The sequence below is a fragment of the Mus musculus genome, chromosome 5, assembly GCF_000001635.26.
Source record: "Mus musculus strain C57BL/6J chromosome 5, GRCm38.p6 C57BL/6J".
Lineage (NCBI taxonomy): Eukaryota > Metazoa > Chordata > Mammalia > Rodentia > Muridae > Mus > Mus musculus.
The window spans coordinates 114,275,495-114,298,486 of record NC_000071.6 but is presented as its reverse complement, the minus strand read 5'-3'; the positions used below and the strand labels follow the sequence as shown (position 1 = coordinate 114,298,486).

The 22,992-nt window shown below is 48.6% G+C and overlaps 1 protein-coding gene across 1 annotated transcript in view; it reads right to left on the bottom strand.

Moving 5' to 3' along the window:
* Myo1h (myosin 1H) overlaps positions 1 to 9,234 on the bottom strand; it is a 75,324-nt gene extending 66,090 nt beyond the window's left edge. The window contains exon 1 of the mRNA NM_001164573.2: positions 9,103 to 9,234. The gene's annotated coding sequence lies outside the window, so the exon portion shown is untranslated. The remainder of the gene's footprint in view (positions 1 to 9,102) is intronic.
* Positions 9,235 to 22,992: the final 13,758 nt, after the last annotated feature.

The window sequence follows — 22,992 nt, the reverse complement described above, 5'->3', positions numbered from 1 at the left end:
AACTTCCTGTTTCAGCGTCCGTGTGTTTTCAGCAGAGTGCAGCCAGCCTTGTATCTGACTCTGTGTGTGTGTATGCATGTCTGTGTGTGTGTGAGAGGGAGATATGTCATATGTACGTGTCTGTCTCTGTGTGTGCAGATATGGTGTGTGTACACGTGTGTCTATGTGTTTGTGTGTGTGTGATATGTCCAATGTGTATGTATCTCTGTATATATAGTGTATGTATGTGCATGTGTCTGTGTGTTTGTGTGTGGTGTCATGTGTATGTGTCTGTGTGTGTTACATATGGTATGTGTGTTTCTATCTCTATATGTGCTGTGTGTGTCTCTGTGTGTATAGTATGTGCATGTGTCTGTATGTTTGTGTGTGATAACATATGTATATTTCTGTCTCTGTGTGTATATTGTATATATGTGCATGTGTCTGTGTTTTTGTGTGTGATATCATATTGTGTGTCCATCTCTGTGTGTGAACAAATGCTGTATGCATCTCTGTGTGGTGTGTTTGTGTGTTTCTCTGTGTTGCATGTGTTTGTGCAAGTGTCTAGTGTTTGTATGATATGCCATGTGCATGTGTCTATCTGTGTGTGTACGTATGGTGTATGTTTCTGTGTCTGTGTGTGTGGTGTGTGTCTGTCTCTGTGTGTGTACACACAGAGTGTGCAAATGTCTGTGAGTTTCCGTCTCTGTGTTGTGTGTGTTGCATGTGGTGTGTGTATAGTTGTGTCCCTGACTCTGTGTCTGTGTGTGGTGTGTTTGTATGTGATTCTGTGCATGGGGTATGTGTTTGAGCTGCTGTCACATTGAAGAGTCGTAAGACCGCCGCAGACTCAGCCTGGCTCCCATGGCTTACGCCAGGCTCTCTCTGGGCCCTTGTAGCCAAAGTGTGTGGAGAAGGCTTCCTGCCAGCTTAGCCTGGTTCCCTTAGGACTCCCAGTGCCTGACTCTACGGTTCTTAAAGTTGCAGGCACCAAAAGAACGGAGATTACAGACACAACCCTGTGCAAACACTTTGTGGCCCTTGCCTTGGAGTTGTGAAGTTAAATCTCAGCCAGGCTTGGTGGAGCCTGAGAGTTCCTAGAGCTGAGAAAGGAGGAGGTGGAGTTCAAGGCCAGCCTGGGCTCCATCACGAATACAGATAGTCTCTGTCAGGAAGCCTCCAGGGACGGTGCTCTCCCCAGTTCTGAGTGCTAAGGCAACTAAACCGAAACCAAACGTCTGTTCAAGGAGGACAAGGACGGATCCCAGATAGGCAGGCAGCCCCGCAGCTGAAATGAAGGATTATCTTTTGATCTAACGACCAGCAGACAGTTAGCGTTTTACTATCCAGCTGAGGCCTCTTAATCACCAATGGGCGTAATTACGAATATCAGCAAACTGAACGAGGCCTCCAAATTACCTCGAGGATTAGAGCGGCTGCTGGTAAAACAGCAGCAGCTCGGGAGCCTTAATTGGCCCCTGGGAGTTACAGGTTTGGGTGGGGGGAATAGTTACAAGTGTTACTTGTTACTATTCTCTGTGTAAGTACTGGGCGGAAGGCGTGGAAGAAGGCTCGTTTGCTTTTCCGCTAAAGCATGCTAAGTGAGAAGGACTTCCTGGGGTTAGAGCGAAGGCTCAGGGGTGGAGAGCCCCTGTTCCCACAGAGGATTTGCATAGGGTTCTCAGCACCCATATTCTGTTTAAGTCCAGCTCTAGGGGACTCCACGCCCCCTGCTGGACTCTGTGGGCACCTGCAAATCATTTTAAAATAAGAAAAAAATTAAAGATTAAAAAAAAGCCTGTGGAGGTTGGCAGTCATTTCTAGACACACACTTGGCCTTCCCTGAGGTCACAGAAGTCCTCATTGGCCTCACAGTTTGCATGCAAACTTGTGAACAAGGGCGGCTTTCAGGAGTGTCTTCCTGATATCCTCAACTTCTCTCTCCCAGAACAGAAGCTGGCAGTGGGGCACATGTGGACCAGCACCGTGGACTCCACTTCCGCCCCCTTCTTTTACCTCAGTCTTTCAACCTCTTTGGGTTGAAAGGAAAATTAGTAGACTGCATATCTTTTAAAAAATGGTGCCTTTGAATATATGTGCGGACACACATGTATGTAAAGGTACATGTGTAATATGGGGTCTGGAGGCCAATGGCTGAGTATCCTACTCAGTCTACAACCGCATCACCACCATCACTACCATCACCACCACCCACACACAGACACAGACACACACAAGACAGAGACAGGGAAGAGCTCTCCAAAGGCAGTCCCATCACTTGCAGCAACACGGATGGAATCCGGAACATCGTGTTAAGTGAGATAAGCCGGACCCAGAGAGACAAGATCATGTGACCTCTTTTACAGGTGGAAGCTGAGCTTGGATGTCAGAGACTTAGAAGAGGTTACCAATGTCGGAGAAAAGCACGAAGCGGGGAGGGAGCAAGGAAGAAGACGTTCAGCACATGTAACCGGGTGAGTGGCAGATAGCGCCCAAGTGGAGACTGCAAACTAGCTGCTGTAGAGGATCTGGAATATTCTGACACCAATTATAACTGATGGTGACGTGGGGATCTGCCAGCGACCGTGCAGAGAGAGCAGCACAGAGTCCCCAAACATGTGTACTACCCACCAATTAAAAATACATATAGCCACCGGGCAGTGGTGGCACAAGACTTTAATCCCAGCACTCAGGAGGCAGAGGCAGGCAGATTTCTGAGTTCAAGGCCAGCCTGGGGTACAGAGTGAGTTCCAGGACAGCCAGGGCTACACAGAGAAACCCTGTCTTGAAAAACCACCATCACCACCACCACCACCACCACCACCACCACCACCAACAACAACAACAACAAAAACCAACCATGTAGTCATAAAAGCACACACATATACATGCACACGCCAACACCCACACAGCCATGCGTGTATGAGTACCACAGCGCTGGGGGACTTTGTGTATGAGTCTGTTTGTATGGGTGAGCACGTATAACACGTGGGAGCACACGTGAGCACACGTGCCCATAAGGCCAACATGACATATCCTTCTCTGCCACTCTGCTTTCCCCCCCTCCTCCCCCTGTAGAAACAAAATTTCTCATCAAACCTGGAACTCACTGACTGGCTGGGCAAGTCAGTGCCCTGCCAGCCCCTGTGCCCTAGGAATCCTCTGCCTGTCATCGCTCAGCCCCAGGGCTAGCGACTCACACACCCACTTTTGTCGGGCCTTGAGGATCTGATCTCAAGTCCTCATGGTTGAACGGCAAGCACTTTTATCCGCATAGCAGTAGCTCCAGCCCACCGCCTCAAGGAAGTCTTTAAAAGGGACAACACCATTCCTTTAGATCCTCTTGCCTTACTCCTCCTGCTTGGGTGTGGTAAGATAGTGGTTTATGTCCTTTGTATTGCTTTAAAATGCTGGGGAGATGGCTCAGCGGTTAAGAGCACCCACCGGCTGCTCCTCCAGAGGTCCTGAGTTCAATTCCCAGCAACCACGTAAAGGGATCTAATGCCTTCTTTTGGCTTGTAGATGCGTGGATACCATGACATTGTCTGGGTCCATGGTGACCTCTGGTTATATTACGAATCTTTTTTTTTTTTTTTTTTTTTTTTTGGTTTTTCGAGACAGGGTTTCTCTGTATAGCCCTGGCTGTCCTGGACCTCACTTTGTAGACCAGGCTGGCCTCAAACTCAGAAATCCACCTGCCTCTGCCTCCCGAGTGCCAGAATTAAAGGCGTGCGCCACCACGCCCGGCTATATCACGAATCTTAAGGACTCTACCTACAGCCCCCAGTGTTACCACTTAAGGACTTTTTAATGTGTTTATGTGCGTGTTCACGTGTGTCTATGTGGAAGCCCTCTGGTATCAGCCATCTCCTTTGTGGCAAGGTCTCTCAACAATCAGGCTGGCCAGTGAGCCCCAAGGCCCCTCCTGTTCCCACCCATGTCTGTATGACCTGGGGTTGCAGACATGTACCCTTGCTCCCAGCTTCTGTGTGGGCGCTAGGAATCTGAACTCCGGTCTTCACACTTGGACACTTTACTGACTGAGCCACCTCCCTGTCCCCAAAGCAGAACGATAGAGTGATTTGTGGTATCTAAAGCAGCTATGGCAAAGATTTACCTTAACTCTCTATTGTAACTTGGAGAGCAAGGTGGCTGCGTGCATTGTGTCCTTTAAGGGTCGTGTACTGGAGCTTTGGTGGTGAGACATTCGAGGGGAGGAGCCCAGTGCTCCCTGGGTCACTGAGAGAGCTGCCCTCAGAATGGGTTGAGGGGTTTCTATCAGTTTAGGGGGAAGAGGTTTGCCTGGGACAGGGGTGGATGGGTGTCTCCTCTCTAGCAAAGTGATCTCTCTCTAAGCCCCCTGCCCTTGAATTTCTCAAGGCATTAGCCAAGAACCAAAACAGGTTTTCTTGTTTTTTAAATAGAGTTACCTAGCCTCTAGTATTCCATTATAGAAGTTAAAAAATACAATACCATCAGGTTGGAAATTTGAATAATTCTAATTGCTAGGGACACAAGCATTTTTTTTTTCAAGGCAGGGTTTCTCTGTGTAGCCCTGGCTGTCCTGGAACTCACTCTGTAGACCAGGCTGGCCTGGAACTCAGAAATCTGCCTGCCTTTGCCTGCCAAGTGCTGGGATTAAAGGCGTGCGCCACCACTGCCTGGTTTGACCATGATCATTATGGTAATGGTTTTATTTTAAAACCTGGAGCAAAACAGCCGATACACCATGCTTACAAGGCCTCATGGGAGTTTCCTGGTCCCTAGAAATGTACAGTCTCTCTGTGTGTATTCAAATACACAGAGGCTAGAGGTAGGCTCCTCAACAACCTTTGCCTGAACCTGGCTCTCCTAGCAGGACTGTGAGCCACTGGCATCTTGTATCCACCACCCCCTCCCCTTTAATCAGAGGCTAATCAAAGCGTGCTTCATTAGGGAGTCATTTTGTGTCCTCGGTTCCCATGGTGAGATGATGCTTGGGGTGGTGGTGGTGGTGGGGGGGCTGGCTTTCTTTCCAACTTTCCACATAAAATGTTTATTTGAAATACCCGACTTAGAGGACTTTCACACCAGCAGTGTGAAAATGCACCAGCCTGCTAGCACAGTTCTGCTTCCATAGCCAGCCACCGGGACAGAGCTACAGACAGAGGTACGGAAATCAGTCTTCGAACAACACCAGGCAGTGTGCGCTCAGGCCTTGGCGACGAGAGACACTTAAAGATCCAAAGGGTGGGAGGGGTGGGCCCCTCTCTGCTTCAGATACGAGCCGCTCCAATATCTTCTTTGTAAAGAATGCTGGGCCGGCGAGATGGCTCAGTGGGTCAAAGGAACTTGTCTCAAAGCCCCTAACCCTCCCTGCAAACACTCCTCTGGCTTCCCTATGAAGCAGACACACACAGGAGCGGTGCTCACCATGATAAATTTAATGAAAAATGGTCTAATTAAACAATCTCCCAATTCGCTGCTTGAGGCGTCGGGATTCTGTTTCCTACAAACCATTTCTTCCTTGGGTTCTAGTAAGATCAAATGGGCTTTAGAAATAGCTCATCATCTAAACCTTAGAGATGTGCTGACTTTCCATCCACAGCTATTTGTAGCAAGGGTGATGGGTCCCCCGAACCCCCCCCCCCCCCGAACACAGTAATTATGTCTGGTTGGCGATACTTGAATGACCTGCTTTTTGGGTTGACCTTGTACAATCCTATAATGCTAAACTATTAGGATGTGGCTCACTAAGATAGCTCAGGGAGTAGAGGTGCTTGCTAACGAACCCAACCACCTGAGTTAGATTCCTGGGAGATCGGTACTAGAAGAGCCAACTCCTAGAAAGTGTTTTCTGCCTCCTGCACATTTGCTGTGGCCTGCACACGAGCAAGCACTCACACACACATTCACACAGCTCACACACACAACTCACACACACACTCACACTCTCTCTCTCTCACACACACACACACATGTAATGTCATAGAATGTTAAACATATGTACGATCAATTAAGTTAGACACCAAAACCAGTTGCAAAATGAAAGGTGAAGTCTCCACCACCATGCGTAAAGCTCATCTGACCCTGTTATTTCCTGAGCCCAACTTGTTGCCCCTGACTTCACTGCCTTCGAGAGAATCCCTTACCAGACGAGGAACCCAAGAGGCTTAAAGGAGCTAAATCAGCTCCCAAATACTCCGGATAGAAATCTCCCTTCTTCACTGTAGGCCAGTCCCAAGAATCCACAGATGCAATCACGTGTCACGAAGCAGGCACTATGCAGATGGTCTTAACCTCACTCAGGATTAAGGCATAATTATGGTGAAGTACCAGCAGGGCCAGAGTATAGGGCCTTTTCTTTTCTTTTTTTTTTTTTAACACCTTTTTCTGAGTCTATAATTATTTTCAGTAAAATGTTAGACTGTTGCCTTTGGTTTGCCATATTTTAAAGTTACATAAAATATCCTCTAGTCACAGCAAGCCATGTGCTGGGAGCACCATGGCCCACCAGACGTGGATGCTTGCAAGCCCTCGGTCTCCTGCTCAGTGGATGACACAACTTCCCAACTTGTTACCAAATCCACAGTTCCGACTATTTACCATTAAAAAAATGAGATTTAAATGAGCCACCCACCCTTAAACACCACCCACCGCAGGCCGTAGAACAAGCTCTTGGTAGCTCCATGCCACTACACACTACATTCCCCTCTGCTTTGTCTGTCAGCCATGGTCTCATTAACACACACGGTGGTGAACGAGAGACCTTGCTTTAAACAAAGTTGAAGACTAGACCAACAGAGAGGTTGTACTGTGACCACCACACGGGCACTGACTGGCTCACGCACACACATCATATCATATACATACCGCCCCGCCCCCAACCGAAGATGGCTTTTAAAAATGGTGCTTTTATGAGTTTTAGACAACAGATGCTATATCTATGAAGGTTAGCCAGACAGAAGGGTTTTGGGACCATGGTGGTGATGTTAGGGATGAGAGATGAGTGATGTGGACGTTTGCAGGGGCCAGGATTGCTCATTTGGGTTCCCACTGCAGCCCTAAGTCCTGGTTTCTGGTGACCAAGGCTCATTTACAGCCTTGTTATGGGAGGGGTGTGAGTGATGGGGGTGGGGGAGGAGGTGGCTTCTCCTAAAGGAATCTACAGGGATTGCTGCACTAGGGAAGGGGAGTGGGGACAGTCACCTCCTCCCTCCTGAAGCTGCAGGTCTTCAAGTGGTTTCAGTGGCAAGCTTGACTCTTGCAAAGGGAACCTGGGAATTCACAAAGGAGGAGAGTTTTGGCTTAAAACAGTGCAAGCAAGGGAGCCAGGTCTGTGTGCTTACTCAAGAGACGTGTCTCAGGCTGCAGACATGGCTCAGTGCGTACAGTGTTCGCTGTGCAAGCTTGAGGGTGAGCCCCAGAACTCAAGAAAGGAGAGGGAGAAAGCATAATTTCTTGGGGGGTAGGGCTGTAGGGGGGCGGAGACAGAACAAACACTCACCAGCCAGCTGGTGTAGTGCACACAGAGGGAAATAACAAAAGGGGCCCTGTCACAGACATACACGCAGAATACACACACACACACACACACATACACACACACAAACACTACACACATACACTCACTCATACACATACACACACCATACACACACTCATACTACTCTCTCATACACATACTCATACACACTCATACTCTCACATACACACATTCACACACACACTGACTCTGTCTTACACATACACGCTCATCTTCACACTCACCCACATTTACACATGCTCTCACACACACATTCAAACACTCTCCACACATAATCACATTCTCTCACATACACATTCATACACACACACACACATGCTCACACACACCTTCACACTTACACACTCTATAATACACATATTCACACTTCATCACATGCATACACACACTTTCTCACACACTTACACATACATACACACTCTCACTCACACACATATACTCTCTCCCTCTCTCACACACACATTCACACTTATTCTCATATGCACACACACACTCTCTCGCACACTCTCATATACACACACACTTACTCTCATACACACTCTCTTATACACACACACTCACAGCCGCCACAACATTAAAAGCGACCCATGACCTTCTTTGAGGACATGCCTACCCCTCTCCCCTCTACCAAGCAATCAGGCTATGCCCACCCTCTGAAGCCACTTCCTGCACTCAGCACCCTGAGCCAGTTTGCAGCCATGGCACAGAAAGCCATCCCCATACACACACCTGGGCGGCCTCAGGCCAAAGCCTGTTGTGAGTGCTGGTTGCCAAGGCAACAGTATTTGGTGCTATAGAAATGGATAATTAGCTGAATGGATCCATGACAGGCTCTGGCTAGAGTTCCTGGTGTGGGAGGCTCCTGTGTGTGGTTACTGAGCTCTGACTACGTATCCCAGTGTTTCTGTGACCCTCTTTGGTTATCCAGGAGGAGACAATCCATCAATAAATCCTGTTCTCTAAACAGACATGCTGAGATCATTCTTCAGGAGCAGGGGGTGGGGGGAGAAAACGAACAGAAAACAAAAAACAAAACAAAACCAAAAAACACCCTTGTAAGTACATAAGCAGCATGCTACATTGAGGCTGTCTCTGCCATTGGTTTCTTTAGCTTCTTCCCAATGCCGACCCAGGCAGTCTGGATAAAAAAACTTACAGACACTACATGTCTAGGCACCAATCGTAATGGTTTTCTCCAACACTGGGTCACTGTCAGTGACCACTGTATCCAGGCTGACACAATCACCACCAGCTACCTGCGTGGCTCACTAAAAGAATAAGTAAGAGAACACTTCCATCCCCCTGCCACGCCAGCCACTCCTAAAGTCCTCAGAAACCACCCTTGTCCCATAGTCCCAGCCCTGGACGGTATGCTAGTGACCACTCTAGCTTCCCGCTCTTTGGTTCTAAACGGCAGCTCATCCCTTGGATGATGAAGAGTCGTCATCTACTTGATCACCTGAAACAAAAATTTTCACCCAACAAGTACGAAATTTCAGGTGCGAACCCAGTCCTTTCTTGCCTTGGAAGCCTGGGGATGGAAGGAACTGTCGCTTAGACTTGGTGGAAGAGAGGATTCCATCCTCCGGCCCCATTACCTTGGATCCCATGGTGTTTGTAGAGAGAGTGGCGGAGAGCAGTTGTAACCACTACTCTGCTGGAGCCGGGCAGCGCAGTGCCTGGCGATCCTGCAACGCGCGACACTCTGCATCAAGGTCCGTGGAGATTCTAGATGGCCAAAGTATAGAGCGGTGAATAATTCATACTGGGAGGCTGGGACTGCGCCTGCGGCTGCCCACCTGAGGACACACAGGGCCCTTCGAGGTTACAAGAAGTGGAAACCGGACCCATTGGATCACGTTACGCCACCGCTGACCTCTGATTGGTCCCTCTGGGCGGATGCCTGCTGACAAGGTAGGGCCTCTGAGCTGTGCTGGCACCTGCTCAGGTTCCACAGACACCTGCGGGGACTCTGCCCACACCCTCACACCAAAGCTGCAGTTAGTTAAGGTGAGGGTGCCTGTGTTGGAGACGACCTTCATGGCTCCCAGGTCCACCTTTACCATCCATCACATACAAGGCAGGCTTTCTCTCATGACTGAACGGCTGCCCTGATCTTCTCCGAAGCGAGAAGGTAATGGTGCTGATGGCCCCCTTTTCCTACGCCCCCCCCCCAGGACTCCAGACACATGTCTGTGGGGCACGATTCTACCTTCCTCTAGTTGTGCTTGGCTCAGTCTCAGCGCTTGGCTCTCCTTTGAGAGACAAGATGGAATGGACCAATGGGAAACATGGTTATACATTTCCTTAGAAACATCCAGGAAAAAAATCGTTCCTCCCCTTGGTTAGTGGTACAATGGGCATGCAAGCCCTCTCAGCCACCAGTGCCACCAGCCTGGGCCAGCCTGCTCTTCTGTTGCTATGGTAAATACCACGGCTGAAAGCAACTTGGGGGAGGGAAGAGTTGATTTCAGCTTATATGTTACAGATTATAGTCCATCATTAACTGAAGCCAGGGAAAGAGCCTCCCAGTTGGGACCCTGGAAGCAAGAACTGAAACAGATCACAGAGGAGTCCCCGTTTGCTGGCTCCCGCAGCTGCCTTTCTTATACAGCCAAGGGATGCTGCCGCCCACAGTGGGCTGGGCCCTCTTAAATCAATTAGTAATCAAAAACGTGGATTACAGACGTGTCCACAGGCTCCTCGGATAGAGGCCAGTTTCTCCACGGGCAGACGAGCCCTCTTTCCAGGTGTGTCTCAGTTTTGGTGTCACATGGACAAGAGAAGTCTGGCACAGTCAAGGAACGAAGGCTTCATAGAGAGAGTAGAACTGAACAAAACCACTTGGAAATAGAGTCGGGGACCGGAGGCCACTGTGAAGTCACTAGATGGAATTGTGCCTCTGTGACTTTTTCAGTTTTATAAGCCAGACTACAGCTGCAAACCTCTGATAACCTGATCAACAGCCAATTCCGGAGAGACTACCGTCTCCTCACAGGTGTAACTTGGCCGTTTGCAAGTTACAGGCAAAGAGCCCCGATTCTGAGATGGTATAGAACAAAGCCGTCCTTGACATCATCTGTGGCCTCCAACCAACTCCCTCCCCTTTCACCTCCCTGCCTTGTTTGTACCCATCTGTGGTGTGAGCCAGTATGCACCCAACCTCAGGTGTAAGAACTTCTTATTTACAACTAAGTAACCCCGGTCTGGGGGTCTCTACAGAGCATGACTCCCAAGGGCAGGCTGGAGATGTGACTCCGGCAAGCGCTTGCCCTGCCTGCAAGCAGTTTTACAGAAGTTGGGCGTGGTGGAGCTTGCTTGTTGGTTCAGTACAGGAGAGACAGAGGCAGTTTCCCGGGCTTGTCTGCCACTCAGTCTATAGGGAAGAGAGACCCAGCCTCGAAACACAAGGTAGCAGGCATCTGAGGAATGTTAACAACACCCCCTGGTCTCTGCACACGCATGCTCCTGCACACATGCAAAAACAAAAACCCAAAGCGAAGACACAACCACTCACTTTGTAGGTGTGTGGTTCTTCTTTAAAACTTTTTTGTTTGTACTGTGGGGCCTCAGCTCGGTGGCAGAATGTTTGCCAGACGGGCCAGTTCCAAGGCTCCACGCTGAGGTGTGTATACACACAGATTCCTGCAGATACACAGATACAGAGTACTTCAGGAGAGCCAGCGAGAGCTCTGTATGCCTGAAGCAGCCGGCAGTCTTCACCTCTGGTTTCTGATTGGTGTCAGTCAGCAAGTGCCGCTGGGAACTTTAGGGGCCTTACTGCTCCTTGCTTAGGACAAACAAGGTGCTCAGAAAGATCTCATTCGGGCGTCTCTTCAGTGAAGTCCATCCATTCAACCAATTGGTGCTTGCGCTTGCGTAGCGGGGATTTCCAAGATGGCGTTTTTTTTTTTTTTTTAAAGGATGGATGATTTTTTTTTAAAAAAGCCCTCATCTCTCAGGAGAAGAACTTGGGTGAATGGCTCCTGAGGCTCAGAAAGGGGTGGGGAAGGGGATGGAGACAGAAGCCAATGGGCTCAGGGTGGGTTAGACCGGAGAGGTAGCTTTTGTGTTCCTATAACACCTTCAGACAGCCCTCCCTGACATCCGGCCATGGTATGCTTTGGAAAGTAGCTCTCCAGGAAGAATTTTGAATATTTTCAGCAAGGAAAAAACGAAAAAACAATTGGGTATTGAAATGTTTCACTGCCCCCCCCAAACCTCCTCCGAAGTCTTCACACTGTCCAAGAAGGGCCAGTGCTTATCCGGAGGGACAGAGAGCTTACTAACAAGACGGGTACCACATGGTCCAAATGAAGTCCTTTAGCCGCATCCAGCTTTATCCAAGGACAGCTATCTTTTGAACACGGACCTTAGGTGCAGCTGGAGTGAATTGTATTCTGGGAATTAAGTCAGTCTCAGAGGTGTGTGTTTTCTCCCATCTGCAGGCCTAGATTTTAGGTAGATACGTAAAATCACATGTATGTGTTTGACACGAAAGGATACTGAAATGCCCAGGGAACAAACTGGGTGAATGAGAGGGGGCAAAAGGGGTGTGGGGGATACACTCAACATATCCTGCACACTTGCATGAGAATGCATACAACAAATCAGGGGCACGAGAGACCACTCCTCTCCCAGAGGACCTGTGTTCAAGTCCCAGCTCACAACCACCTGTAGCTCTAATTGTGAGGGATGTGACGCCCTCTGCTGGCCTCTGTGAGCACTGCATGCATGTGGTTCACAGCCATCCATGCAGTCAAAACACACACACGCTTATACTAAAATAAATTAGTCAAACATTATAATAAATTTTAGACATTTGGTCATAAAAATTATTATCTCTCTTCCTAGGCTTAGATATTTTTATTGTATAACATTAATATATAGTTTCAGTAAAGATTGAAATCAATAAATATTTTACTTATTAGGATTATTATGCTGGGAAAGATTTTTTAATCTTATTTTTTATTAGGTATTTACTTCATTTACATTTCAAATGCTATCCCAAAAGTCCCCTATACCCTCCCCCCTGCCCTGCTCCCCTACCCACCCACTCCCGCTTCTTGGCCCTGCCGTTCCCCTGTACTGGGGCATATGAAGTTTGCAAGACCAAGGGGCCTCTCTTCCTAGTGATGGCCAACTAGGCCATCTTCTGCTACATATGCAGCTAGAGGCATGAGCTCTGGGGGGTACTGGTTAGTTCATATTGTTGTTCCACCTATAGGGTTGCAGACCCCTTCAGCTCCTTGGGTACTTTCTCTAGCTCTCCATTGGGGGCCCTGTGTTCCATCCAATAGATGACTGTGAGGGAAAAATTCTTAATAGTGGGAGAGATGAGAAAAGTGGCAAACACTTGCAATTTGGGAGAGGCTGGGGCAGGGGATCGGAGCTTGAGGGCAGCCTGGACCACATAGCTCCACCCTGTCTCTAGGCAAATAAGTAGGCAAATGGCTCTAGCTTCTCCAAATTGGGTTTCTTAGTCTGCCTGGTACAAATCTTGAAGGCCGGTGATGCCGGATGAGTCACTTGTTCTGAAGCTAATTAGGAAAATCAGTGAAAATAAGTTCCTTTGATTCAACAAGGAAGTTTGATTCATTCAGCGATGCTGTGCCCAGAGCCACATCTAAATGATACTTAATTGATACAATCTGTCCAACTGCCAGGGATTGTGATATTCACGAAGTCTTAACAATGGCTAAGACTGTGTCTAGATGCCTAGGTCTCTGGACACAGACACAGGCTGGCCCAACCCGGGGGCGATCTTTAGCCTGACAGTCCCTGGGTGACAATGGAGAGGACTGGAAATCAGTGTGAGCCCTTGGAAGTCTCCAACTGCAGTTTCACTTTGAACTTGCAAGCCACAAATTCTCAGGCATGATCTGCATGTTGTATCCTTCCAGGACGATGGTCCCCAATTAAAAATAACGAGGCCTGGCTCCAGCCACCAGACCCAATTAGAGGAATGATGGCTGATGGCTCCTGAAGTCCCTTCAGCTTTCTCTGACAGACCAACTGGGACAGGGATCTTGGTAGGGGTCACTGAGGGAGGCCTGGCGACAAAGTGCGGGTCACTCGTGCTCCGCAAGCCCTTACGAGTGTAGTTATTAAACAGGAAGTAGGAAGTCCACTGGCTCACAGAGCACCGGAGTCACCCCAGAAGGGGTGCGGCTCTCAGGCTCTGGCACCCTGCTGCACCCAGATGCTCACAGCCAGATGGTGTGTGTACCATGAAGACTTCCAGATAATGAGAATATCATTTAAGAACCTGACAAGGTTAGAGAGACAGAGTTGCCAAATGCCCAGACCCAATCACTGCCCATGGCCACACATCATCTCCTGTAGTGTGAATACACACACACACACACACACACACACACACACACACACACACACACACACACACAGAGTAATATCAGTTAAAAGGCTGCCCGAGGACTCCGGGTGGAGCTTAGTGTGAAGGCGTGACCCCAGCCAGTGTGGGGCTCTGTGTTCATCCCAACAGTAAATGTCTCAGAATCACCCCTGAGCCTGAGACCCCCAGATACCTTTTCCTCGGTGAGCAGACACTACAACTGTTATATCATTTACTTGCTTTAAAATAAATTAATTGTAGAGGGGAACATCCCCAAATTTGCCATCTCTTAAAGTGGGATATGATATAGCATAGGTTGGCTTTGAACGTGTCATCTTCCTGCCTCAGTCTCCTGAATGCGGGGGTCCTGGACCTGGCTTCATACCTCCAACGTCTTCAAGTGTGTGCTTCAGGAACCGGACACACATTCGGGATATTCAAAGAGCAGCAGAGTTATCTCAGTTTAAACGCCTGAAATCACTTTAACCCAGAATAAAATCCCTCTTTTCACTTCCCGTGGCCTTTGGAAGCCACCGATCCGTTTCTTGTCACCTACCAGTGGGAGTGACATGGTGTATGTTTCTGTTTGTGGCTGGCTTGCTACAGTGAACATAGTGTCCCTGAGGGTTCCCCACGTTGCCACAGATAATAGGATCCCCTTTCTTTTCAAAGCTAAGTAATATTCCACAGCGTGCATGGTGGCACATCTTGTAATTCTGCCTGTCCATAGACACTCAAGTCTCCTCCAGTCTGCGCTGTGTACACGGGTAGGTGTCTGTTCGTGGTTTTGCTTTCTGTTCCTTCGGGTTTGTATTGATGCAGGTCGAGTCTTTGATTTTTCAATTAACCGTGTTTTGCAGTGATTTCAGAATACAGCCAGCCGCAAAGCTAGTGTGGAGTGTCCACAGATCTCCCACCCCTTGTTAGCATGGGATGTGTTTTGCTCAACTAAGAGGCCAGTGCATGCCGTTTTGGTTGTTGAGATTTTAAGACAGGGTCTCACCCTGTAGTCTACACTGACCTGCAGCTTATAACAATTCTCCTGCCTCTGCCTCCTGAGTGTTGGGAATATTTATTTAAATCTTATTTAAATTCCGCCATTTCTCCACCCATGTCCTCTTCCTGCTGCAAGGTCCAGGGACGTGGTCGCGCTCATGGTTGACAGTTTCCCTGTGCCCTCTGCTGTGGAATCATTGCTGATTCTGCTTTCCATGGCCCTAGCAGTGAAGATTGGGCAAGCGTCCTGCAGGTGGTGCCTTGGTTAATTTGCTGAAATCTCTCCCAGGAGCAGACTGCAGTTAGGGATCTGGACCAAGAGCCTCCTCTGCCTCAGTGTATCACCTCAAACTTGACATGGTACATACATACTATATACAGAACGCTCAAGAGACCAAGGCAGGAGGATCCTAGGTACCAGGCCAGCTTGGGCCGCACAGCAGAGAGAGAGGTAAAGGTGCTTGCAGCCAAACCTAAAAACCCAAGTTCAATCCCAGGACCCACATGATGAAGGAGACTCTGGACTCCTCTGACATCCATACATGTGCTACAGCATACATGCACACACACATACACTCACACTTGTGAGCACACACACACTCACATGCCTGGGGCACACACAACTCATAAATACGCATACACACATACTCACATTCGTGCATGTGTGGACACATGTACACACACACACACAAAAAAATCTTTTTTTTTTTTTTTTTTTAAGAAAGGCTTTCCAAGGAATGAGTCTTGCCACAATCTATACCACAGGGTAGTTGGTTTCTGAGGCAAAGGCTTTGTTGACTACTCTGATGGAGACATTATCCAGCCTGTGTGGATATCTGCAGTGGGTGTTTTGCCTGCCTGTAGCTCTGTGCCCCGTGTGTGTGTGTGTGTGTGTGTGTGTGTGTGTGTGTGTGTGTTTGTGTATGTTGTGTGGCTGTGTGTGGGTGGTGTGTGTGTGTGTGTGTGTGTGTGTGTGTGTGACAGTTGGACAGGCATACTGGCATCAGCCTGATGCTTACAGGCATCCCTTGGAGACCCGGCCATAAGCCCCTTCTGGAGAGGTAATTAATTGTTCTGGAAGACAGGAACTGCCATTTTCCCTGAGCCGGCTCACCACGGCCCCAAATCCCTGGCTTCAGAGATAAGCGACAGTAATACTGTATTAGCAAATCATCGTGTGCCGTTGAAAATGGACTCTAGGGGTGAAGAGGCCTCCCCCACTCCAGCATGTTAACATCAACTGTCCTCTAAAACTCTCTGTCCTGTGTCAGGCTGATCCCCTAACCCTGTGACAGGCAGGGAGAAGGGAACACAGCAAGCCCCCCCCCCCAAGGGTTAAAACTCTGTGTCTTTGAGAACGGCTAGGAAGTAGCCCATTTCCAACAGAGGAAATAAAGATGCTTGCAGGGGCTGGAGAGATAGCTGAGCAGTTAAACGCACCAGATGCTCTTCCAGATGACCCAGGTTCAGTGTCCGGCACCACACGGCAGCTTACAACCATTTGTAATTTCAGGTCTAGGGGATGCCCTCTTCTTCTCTCCTCAGGGAAGGGACACACACATGAACACACACGTGTACACACACACACAGGGCACAGATATACACACAGGCAAAACATCCATACATATAATGTAACTTACTGAACTGCCTGAGGTGGGGCCAGGAAGCCGGATGCTCGGCCTGGGAGTCCCAGCTGACTGCCTCCCCTTCCTTGCTTCCGGTCATCTCGACTGGGTATTGTGAGCCCCTGTTCTGACGCTGATGCCCTTGTTCGCTCTGCTGTGAGTACCTGACTTGGGCGGCTCTCTACCTTCTGACCAATGTGGGGAGCACGGACCAATGTGGGGAGCACGGATCGACATGGGGAGCACAAACCAATGTGGAGAGCACAGAACAACGTGAAGAGCAGAGACCAACGTGGGGAGCACGGACTAACCACAGACCAACATGGGGCGGGAGGGGGGGGCGCACAAAACAAGGTGAGGAGCACAGACCAACGTGGGAAGCATAGACTAACACGGGGAATACAGATCAACATGAGGAGCACAGGCCAACATGGGGAGCACAGACCAATGTGGAAAGCACGGACCTACAAGTCAAAGCCAGTACTATTCAGAACCCAGGGGTGGGGAGGCCAGAGGTTGAAGAATAGAAGCTGCTACACTTTTGCTAAATGGATACATCAAACTGCTTCTAAATATCCATGTTTATAGCCACAAACTTCTCTCAGCCTTAGAGAGGCTTTGTCCTGCAGCCGGCAAAACAGTTAATGCAGAGACTCGCCACTGGTCCCAGAGCTGAAGATAACTGGGGCTTAGTCACTCAATGGGACATCTGCATCAACACACCCAAGGCTTAGGACCATCATGGAAAGGGGGCCAGAAGGAAAGGTTTGGGGGGAGAGTGTTTGAGACAAGATTTCAGGTAGTGCAGGCTGGCCACAAATACCTATGTAGTCGATGACCTCAAATTTCTGATCACTTTGCTTCTGCCTCCCAGGAGCTGGGGTTACATCCTGTTATAATCGGTGTCGGGGATGGAAGCCTGGCCTTCCAGCATGCTAGGCAAACACTTGACATCATCCGCAGCCCCTTTAGAGCCCTCTTGCTTTTGTCAGTGTCTGCTCCTGACTGTGAGATCGTCCCTCTGCCTCTACATCTTAAGTCAAACGGGAGATCAGGGTGGAGGGCTTGAGCTCTCCCAGACATTGTACATGAATTTGGGTTACCCATAAAGTTTTTACTCTGATCTCAAAACCTCATAAACAATTATCCAAGTGAAGTTGAATTGTAGTCAGCGGTAGAGTGCTTGTCTAACATGAACATGGCCTAGGTTTTATCTCTCCAGCTAATCTTTATCTCTATCTATATTCATATCTACCCATCTACCCACCTACCTATCCACACATCCACCCACTCACACATCTACCCTCCTAACTACCTACCCATTCACCCATCCACTCACACAGCCAGCCAGCCAGCCACCCATCTATCTATCCATCCACCCACTCATCCACCCACCTATCTATCCACACATCCATCCTTCCATCCATCCACCCATCTATCTATCCTTCCACACACCCACCCATCCATCCATCCATCCATCCATCTATACATACATATATACATACATACATACACTTATTCATCTACTCCTGATTCCATCCACCTATCTTCCCATCCACCTAATTTATCTTTTTTCTTTTTTTTTTTTTGTTTTATTTTTGTTTTGTTTTGTTTTGTTTTGTTTTTCGAGACAGGGTTTCTCTGTGTAGCCCTGGCTGGCCTGGAACTCACTTTGTAGACCAGGCTGGCCTGGAACTCAGAAATCCACCTGCCTCTGCCTCCCGAGTGCGTGCACCACCACACCCGGCTTTTTTCTTTCATTTTTAAAGCAGCCTTTATTTGGCATTTCCAGCACACACCACCGGCAGGTTACTACTCTAAGATGATATATATTCAATCAAGGCTTTGTATCCAAGAACATCACACAACATCAGGAAAGCCAAGGAATTTTCAGTTGGGGCTCAGCTGGTTGACAGTCTCAAAATCAGGCCGTTGTACTTAAGAATCTTTTTTTTTTTTCAGGTCAGGCACTGATTAATTTCTGAGGCAGTAACAACTCCACCTCCCTCTACAGAGTACACAAGGGACTCTTTCCGACAGTGAACAGCGGGTATCTGATCCCATAAGGAGCTCTCAGCTCACTCATCTACCATGATCTCATGACAGGCTTCTCTGAGATACTGTGCTTAAACATTTGAACAACACTCTGGAGAATTAAGGTTAAGCACAACCAAAGAACAGAACACTTTTCGTGCGTTCACTGGAAAGACTTCAGAGGACACAGAACAGCTGTAGAATCCACCCGTGGAGTAGGAGATAAAGCCGACATTCTAAGGGACTGGAGTGTCTCAAACAGGTCAGGCACTAGGACCCCCTCCATATTCTCCAGCCTGAGATGGGGAGGTCTTTTTAGTCCGTTACACCCATGCATGTAATCAGCGATTGTTCCCATTGTAAACTCCAGATTCACCATCTGTATGCTCCAAAGGGCTGGGGGATTGTTAATACCCGGTCCCTGTGGGATTAATCTGCAATTTCACACTAAATGATTTTTAAGTATAATTTGTTACAATGGGACATTACCACTTCTAAAACAAACAGCCGGGGACTGCTACTTTGCAATAAAGAGGAGGCTGCCCAGTGCGACATGCAAAGAGTTCCCATGCTAACCAGTGCTACATGCAAACAGTTCCCATGCTACCTGGTGCTACATGCAAACAGTTCCCATGCTACTATTTACCTTCACTTTGGAAACAAATGGGAAAAGATACAAACAGCGCAGTCTAGAACCTTGGGAACAGGCTGGTATTGAAAGGACTCTTTGTTACAGGGGAGCACTGCCAGACCAAGATGTGCTTTAAGGCTTGAGAGAGCATTTTGAGCAGATCTTCAAACTCCGTTTGAGGTTGTTCCATGTATGGGGGGTCAAACCAGTCCCCAAATTAGTCTGTGATATTAAAAAAGATCTGACTGCTGGCAGGAAAAAGATGCATTTCTTTTCATAAACCATACCTGTCTCCACTGTCCCAGAAGTTACAACACTATCCACATCAGTGGGTCTCAACCTTCCTAATGCTGCAGCCTTTTAACACAGTTCCTCGTGTTGTGGCGGTCCCCAAACCATAAGTTTATTTCATAACTATAATTCTTCTACTGTTATGAATTGCAATGTAAATATCTGATATGCAGGATGTCTGATATTCGACCCCCCCAAAGGGGTTTTGCTTCTCAGGTTCAGAACAGCTGGTCTAAGTACTTCAGATCTCAGCAGAACAAGAATGCCAGTGGAGGGTGTTTTCAGACGCTCCCTTGGTTCCCACTTTCTATTTAAGCGGCTTGTGCATACAAATATTATTTTCCTCAACTGTCTGTGATATGTTCAAATGTTTACTTTCACAGACCAAGTGGCTAGCATGAGAGATGCGGTCATGTGACTGTGTTGTAAAGTGGCTTGCAGAAGGTCCTCTTGGATCCATTTCTATAAGTCACACCCACCTGATGAGGACACGGTGCTCCCTCTGCAGGGAGGGGCTGGGAGCAGAGACTCCCCTCACCCCACCCCACTGACCCTACCCCACCCCACACGTATCTGCATCAGCAACAGCTCATCTGCCCAGGCTTGAGCCACGGCCATAAGAAAGAGGCTGAGGTTGTCCTGCCTGTCAGAAGCCACCTGTGCAGAGAGGGTGGCAGGAGACGGGTGACATAGCACCTGTTCACCGTGCCCAGACACTGTCAACTAGAAAGATGCGACATAGCAAAATCTGCAGAGATTCAGCTCAGAACTCTCTCTCTCTGTCACAGATGAGTGCAAATGTATAGTACTGTGGTCTCCTCAAGAAGACCCAGAAAAGGGACAGAGTACTTGGGGCATCACTGGACGGAAAAAGGGGGGATGGGTGGAGAGAGAGAGAGAGAGAGAGAGAGAGAGAGAGACTGACTGAGCCTGAGCCAGAGAGAGGGATGGGGGGGAGGAGCCAGGAGACACATAGATAGAGACAGAAACAAAGAGGGAGCACACATTTAGGGCTGGCAAGATGGCTCAGTGGGTAATAGCATAGTTGAGGCCAAGCCTGACTCTGTGAATTTGATTTCCAAGACCCACATGGTGAAGAGAACAAAAAAAAAAAAAAAAATCACCATGTAGATACACTGTCTACATGAAACCAGTTACGGAATTCAGAAGCAAGACAGTTGTCCCCGCAACTGATGACGAAATGTCATCTCCTGATGAGACTTGAGGGTGAGAACCCAGAGGATATCAATAGCATGGAACTATGGTGACATCACCCCGAAGGAGCTAGCTTCCGGCTTCCCACCCACTTCAGTGAAAACCCAATTTTATTGGTCGACAAGGTTGAGTTCCTTCTCAAAACAAACATGCTGATCGATCGATCGATCGCTGCCTCTATCTGGGAGGCTCATCCTGCAGAGCCACCTGGAAACCCAGCCTTCACCACCAAGTGCCTGAGAGGCATCAGGTCCTGCCCCTTCAGCCTGCAAGCTGATGGTGGAAGCTCTTTCAGGAAATGCTGGGAAAGGAGGGCTAAACCGCCTAAGCCGCCGTGCTGGAGATGACAAGACATGTTACTCCCGCCCTCAAAATGCTTCAAGCTAAGATTATACCACACAAACCCATCATGCCTGTAGAGATTTGGAAGGTGCCTCAGAAGCTGGCTTACAGGGCCTAATGACTGCCACTTAACAGACGTTAATGGAGACGTTCATTTAGTAATAGCCACCAAGAGACGGCCAAGGTGAGGCTGTTTTGAATGGAGACACCCTTTTACAGTTTCGGTGTTATTTAATTCACCCTTCTAAGGTTAAGCCGAATAGGGTAACTGCTCGGTGCTTTGGGCGTTATCACGACCAAGACTATATTCGCTGAAGTTACAATGTGAAGTTCATTCTCCGAAGCCTTTACTCTGGTCTCCTCTCTGTCTGTCTGGGGGAATCTGCTGCCAAGCCTTGCGTGGACTTGGTGCTGAACTGCAGGGTCTGAGCTGACCCTTTTCCAGCCTGTGAGTCTCTCGGCTGCTGTGTCATAGCTCAGGCTAGCTCAGACACAGTCCAGGGTTGCCAGAAGCCTGAGAGTTTAGGCTGACTAAAAGAGTCCTTGAAACACTCAACTCCATGATTTTAATACCTTTTTTCAAGTTCTAAAAGGAAAAGCCCACTCCTCCCCCATTTTGTTCTTTAGATTCCAAAGGGGGAGAAAATCTCAAAAGAAATACATCCCAAAGAGAAAAAAAGACCACACAGGAATCCTCGGACAAGTTGATAATGGCGACAAAGTCAAATGAGGTCATGCTAAACGGAGAAAGCAAACAGAAGGTCCTGTGGTTTGTCCCACGTGCTTTTCCGAACCCCGTTCCCTAACAGGATTGATCTTTATAAATGAACCTCTGCCTTTTTTATGAGATGTATATAGGACAGCCACCGAGCTGAGTCTAGGTGGAGACAGCAGGACTTCATAAAGACAGAAATAAGGAACTGCGGGTAGCAGCAGCAGGCCCTCCATGCGCTGCTCTGGTGCACAGGTCAGCCAAAGGAGCAAAAGAGACAAGAGCCCCCCACGTCTCCCCCAGAAAGAGCCCGTTGCTTCAGTGTTCAGGAATTTCATTCACACAGTTGTCCGTGGTCTCCCTGAACCTTAAGAAACCAGAATCAGAAACCGCTGCCACGGTCGCATGTTGAAGGGGAAATTGACTATTGTGTTACCCTTGAGAAATGTCTCACATCACCTAAGCGGTTTTTGCTTCCAGCAGCTGACAAAGCCAGGAAAAATATACCCCGACCCTCGAAGGCCCATCCTGTGCAGTGCATGACCCAGCCAGGGGCTGTGACCCTGGGCGGTTCTGGGTAAAGAAAGATCTTAGTGATTCTGTTCACAGACACGCCCTGCAGTTCAGTGGGGCTGAGCAGCTCGGGCAGCTCCTGGTTGGGAAGAGAGAATCGGTCCTGATGCTGCGGATCAGATCGTCCGTCCGTCCTCACTGTCCCTGGGTCCTCCTCGACGAAGGGATCAGAACAGTTAGCAAGGGAGAAGCAAGGAGAGCTGCTCGTGGGTGACTTGTAATAAAATTGAACTTCTCAAATAAAGAAAACCTGCTTTGACTTTGCCGGCAAGTTGGTTTTGTTGGTTGTTCAGTGAGAATGCTGTCTAAACACACTTCTTGGGATAAATTAAATGTCCTCAGCTCCTGTAGACCTCACAGTCACAGCAGGGACAAATGCTTTCTCCCCATCCACAGGTACCCCAAGCCTACTGAGAACTGACCATCAACCCCCCCCACACACACACACCCTATTAGGACAAACAAAAACCACCTACCCAGTTCCTAAGGCAACCGCCCCTGACTGGCTTTTGTTAGGCCCCGTGGGGGCTCTTGCTAGAGAAGAATCTTGTGTGGCTGCAAAATCAGACCTTGCCTGAGGCTTGGGGGTGGGGGGTCCCCTCTTCACACTGGGAGCTGTGGGAACAGGTGAACTGAGTCCTTTGTCATTTAACTGGGAAGCAGGCTAGTGCTGGTCACCCATGACTCAAGACGAGTGTCGAGTGTCGTCAGAGC